The sequence below is a fragment of the Bison bison genome, unplaced genomic scaffold (assembly GCF_000754665.1).
Source record: "Bison bison bison isolate TAMUID 2011002044 unplaced genomic scaffold, Bison_UMD1.0 scf7180017864495, whole genome shotgun sequence".
Taxonomy (NCBI): Eukaryota; Metazoa; Chordata; class Mammalia; order Artiodactyla; family Bovidae; genus Bison; species Bison bison.
In genome coordinates this window covers 13907987-13913078 of record NW_011495054.1, presented here as the reverse complement: position 1 = coordinate 13913078, position 5092 = coordinate 13907987, and the positions used below count along the sequence as shown (strand labels likewise).

General features: G+C 44.7%; 1 pseudogene; it reads left to right on the top strand.

The window, feature by feature from the left end:
* Positions 1–596: 596 nt before the first annotated feature.
* LOC104980239 lies at positions 597–2849 on the top strand (annotated as a pseudogene).
* The last annotated feature ends 2243 nt before the right edge of the window (positions 2850–5092 follow it).

Sequence of the window (5092 nt, the reverse complement as noted above, 5' to 3'; positions counted from 1 at the left end):
ATGCAGAGGGGGATGCCGGCTGAGTCAGCACAGGCTGGGAGAGGGAACCTGCAGATACAGACACAGGGGATACGGGGCAAGAGCTGCAGGAAAGGTTCCCAGAGTCTGCGCCCCAGGGGCTGATGAGGCTGGGAACTGAGCCCTGCCCGGGGCCATCCCTACCTAAGCAGTGAGAGAGAAACACAAGAGGAGAGGAGTGCAGGCCATGGTGCTCACAGGACCCTGGTCCCCACAGTGGGGCTGGGCTGCCCCAGGCCTCCTGTTCTCCCCCTGACTCTGCCAGAGGAGGGGCGCCATGCAAATAGGGGTCCACCCAGGGCCCGCCCAGCCCATCTCTCAGCCCTAATGCTGGAGCTCAGCTCACAGCCCAGACTCAGAGGGTGGAGGGGAGTTCCCTCTTGGGAGCCCCTGGAGGAAGCACCTGCCAAGACCACACAGGTCCCTGCTCACGGGTCTCTGCACTCAGACAGGACACACTGCTGGGTCCCCCCAGGAGCACAGGCTCTGCCCCCAGCCCAGCTCCTGGAGGGAGTAATGCTCCCTGAGCAGCTGTGCAGGGACCCCAGGGCAGTCCCACAGCGCCCCCTGCTGGTAACATGTGGGGAAATTTTGCAGAAAAAGGGAATGAAGTTCAGTTTTCTAAGAAGGTACATTTGTTGTAGTACAGAAAATAAGTAAACAGTGAAGATGCTTAGAAGAAACAGACTATTTTGTCATGAAATTACTCCACAAAAAGACATAATGTATCCTTATTTAGAATAAATATCTAGCAAACTTTAGGAGTTATATGCTTCCCATACATTGGATTTGTCTTTGTTTAAGCATTGAAAAATATGTAAAATTTGTGTTTCTCTGAGAAAGCAGTTAAAGTGTTTTACATACAACCTATAAATAAAGCACATAAGAGAGGAATTTATAGGACTTCCCTTGTTTTCCTGTGTTTAAGGATCTGCCTGTCGATGGAGGGGACATGGTTGCAGTGCCAGAAGCAGGAAGCTCCCACATTCTGCACAGCAACTCAGCAGGAAAGCCGAACTGCTGAAGCTCCATCCCCCGGAGCTGATGCCCTGCAGCAAGAGAATCCACCCCAATGAGAAGCCAGTGCACTGCAGTGAAGAGCGGCCGCGCCGCCCACAACCAGAGCCCAGGAGCAGTGAAGACCCCGCACAGCCATCAATCAACCAATCAATAAAGTGTAAAAAACAACCTGACAACCAAACCAGTAGAAGGGGACATTGCAGACCACGGTCGTTAAACATCGATCCAAGTCCTCTTGACAAAATGAAACATTAGAAAAGTAGAAAAATCCTAATATCAGGTTAAGACATTGACAGTGTTACCAAATGTTATTTTTTTGAATATAAGTTATATTTTATATTAAGACTCTCAAACATAGATTTACAGAGCAATCCAGTTCACATGCTCCCAGCCGCCCCCGACCCCTTTGGGCTCTTCTCGTGTCTCTGGGGCCTGGGCGTTTGCCAAGACCAACCTGGGGGCATCCTCCTCGTCCAAGGTGACTGAGGCCGCCCCAGGGAGCAGCCTGGGGGGAACCTGGCGAGCCTGGTGCTTGGCGGGCAGTGGGACCACGAAGCCAAGGGGAAGGTGCTGGGTCTGCTGGTGAGGACACCAGCACGCTGTGCCACCACCAGGGAGGAAGTAATGCTGCCTGAACAGCTGCAGATTCTGTGGAGGGTGACTTTCGTCTTTTACCCAGTGGAATCATCACCCAGTGGAACAACTCAGGCTCCCAGTGGAGCCTGAATGTTACTGCATTCGTTGGAAATGATGTGGTGATTCATCTAGCTGGATTGTGTGAGAAAGCAGAAAAAAATGTTCAAAAAGGGAAAGGTCTGGAAGGCTGGACAAAGGCTTCTCATACGGGACAGAGCTCATATTGTGCTTGATTTTCATCAAACAGCTGATGGTATCCAGGAACAACAGAGAGGAGAACAAGCAAGAAAAAATTTGGGTACCACAAAAAGGGCATTCTCCCTGTTTGTTCTTCCCCGAAGGACCAGAGTGGACTTAGGATATGCCATCTTATTTCCGACTTTGATGGCTTTTCTGAGAGGTTCCAAGTTCTGGCTAACCACTACAAATCTATAAAGCCCACTTCGGAAATAGACATTGAAGACGAATTCCAAAAATTCAAGGGTTATATACAAAGGATGAAACCAACTGCTAGATATATGGAGTTTATTTCCTCTTTCGAGCTTTCAAAGAAAGACCATCAAAGAAAATCTTGGTAGAAGGTGCAAATGCAGCACTGCTAGATATTCATTTTGAAAGTTATCCTTCCAAACCTCTTTGAACTGTACAGTTGGAGGTGTCTGTACTGGCTTGGGTATGCCCCCTTAAATGTTGGAGAAGTGTATGGAGTTGTGAAAGCTTATACAACTAGAGTTGGGATTGGTCCCTTTCCTACAGAGCAAGACAATGCAATCGGAGAATTATTACAAATAAGGGATAGAGAGTTTGGTGTAATTATAGGAAGGAAAAGAACATGTGTCTGGTTGGACATTGTTTTGATTAAATATGCTCATATGATTAATGGATTTACTGCATTGGTACTTAAAACTTTTGATATTTTGGACAAATTTATGGAAATCAGAGTTGAAGTTGCATACAAGTTAGATGGTGAGGTTATAACTCACTTCCCAGTAAACCAAGAACTCTTAAATAAATGGACTTAAATGTAAGACAAGGACATTTAAGGAACATTTAAGGACTTTTAAGGAACTACCTATTAATGCCCATAATTGTTTGATTTATTGAAGATGAAGTTCAAATTCCAGTTAAATAGATTTGCTTAGATAAATCCAGAGTCTATGATTCAACTCTTTTAAGGATTTCCAGTGATACAAGAAGCATTCCTGGAGCAGTGGGGAAAGGACTTTCTTAAATATTTCATTTATGATCTACAAATTCTGAGAATAAAGACACTGAAATGAGGTTTAGGCCCAACAGTTGCTTCAAGTCTTTCAAGATGGATGACTGGTGTGGAGATAACACTCTGGCAATTTGTCAATTTCCATAGCTGGCATGATTGCCAAATCATTTGTTGCTCCTCCTGCTCATGGTGCCATATTTTCTTTTAATTTTAATAATAATATAATCAATGTTGTTTGAAATCTAAAATAGAATTACTTTCAAAAATGAAGTTTTCCTTCATTATTGTTGTGTGTTCATAGGTTTTACTCTATTGAAAAGTAAGAATAATTAATGCAGTTTTGCACAAATATTTTTACATTCTGATCATTCAATTTTGTCACTGTAATCTTTGCTGTTCAAAAAATGATGAGAGGAATCCTGTAAATGTTTGTAGTGATATAAATTCTGTTTAAGTTTTGAACTGTTCATTTTCCTTTGAGACCGCTGCAAATTTGAGCTTTGGTGGTAGGCATGCATTATACTCAAGGGTCCTTTAATTTGTACAAAACACAAAACGTGTTTCTCTCTTTGAATTATTTAACACACTGAACATTTAATTAAATGTTAAAAGGAAAAAACTGTCCCCTAGAATAACTACTGCAATGTTAAAAAAAAAAACTTAGTCATTAAAAGACTTGTTGTGATAAATAAATAAATATAACACCAATAATAGCAAAAACTACATCATATTGAAATACCTAGACATCTTAGTAACATCCTAGTACACGCTGAGCACGCACACCTAACTCCACACAGGTCACCCTACAGAGCCTCTGCCCACAGCTCTGTCTCCTCCTCTGCACAGATGCTCCCAGGATCCACCCTCTCCTAGAGACACCTTCTGATTCTCAGCTTCCAGCAGCCCCTCCCTGACACAGACTCGGCTAAGACCTCACATGGACCAGGAGGTGGGAACCAAATCTGAACTATTGGGTACAGACCAGGAGTTCTGGGGGATGGGCCTCACGGGGATGAGGGTCCCCATCACGGAGGAAAGTTTCAGAGAGCCTTGAGTGGTTTCCCCACTGGTTGGCCCACCACCCATTCTGAGACTCAGCATTTTGGCCCGTGCTGGCCATGGGCACCTCCTCTAACCTCTGGGATATCCTAGCCCCCATTCAGAACGGCCCACTGTACAGCTGAGGGGCATTTCTAGGTCCACCCTGGGCACAGGGATATGCTTACATTGGGACTCTTGTCTCCTTGGAAACTGACCTTATTCCAAAATGTGCATCTCTGTTAGCTGTGGCCCCACAGTCCAGACCTGCCTGCAGTGCAAATCCTACATGTATGTGAAAGGACAGTGAAAGAGAGCAGAACACTCGAGTGGTGACATGGGGTACTCTGTGAGCCATACGCTCAGGGTGAGGACAGGAGCTCAGGATTCAGGGTCACCTGCCATTGGTCTGAATTCCCCTGTGAGCAGCACGGCTGCCATCCCAGCTGAGCACAAACAGTCAGCCACATCCTCAGGCTGGAGCCCAGGGATGGTCAGGGGTCCTCACGGACCTGGAACCGGAGACCTTCTCTGAGATGATAAAGACTGCTTGTGACTCCTGTGGGTCAGGAGTTTGGGGACCTGGCCAGGGTATGGCTGCAGCCAAGATGCGGAAAATAACAGAAACTAGGACATACTGAGGCAAAATCTAAGAGAAAATAAAAAAGAGTTTCTGAAGTAAAAATGTACAGAAAAAATTTAGTTTATGTGATAAAATCGGAAAGAGGTTCAGATGTAAAATCTCGAAGAAACTACAGGGTTCTGAGGAAAAACTCTGAAAGTAAGAGGATATGAGTTAAAATCTGTCAGTAAGAAACAGGGTCTGAGGAAAAATCTAACAGAAACTAGAGGGTACTGAGGTTAAATCTGAAAGAAATTAGGGTGTTCAGAGGTAAAATCTGACAGAAAGTAGGGGGTTAAGAGGAAAAATCTAACCCAAAACTAGGGGCTAGAGATAAAATTTGAGAAACTAGGGGGTTCAGGGGTATAATCTGAGAAACTACATAAAATTGACAGAAACTAGGGCATTCCAAGGTAAAATCTGACAGAAACAAGGGGGTTCTGAGGTAAAAACTCATAGAAACTAGGGGGTTCTGAGGTAAAATTTGACAGAAACGAAGGGATTCTGAGGTAATATCTGACTGAAACTAGGGACTACTG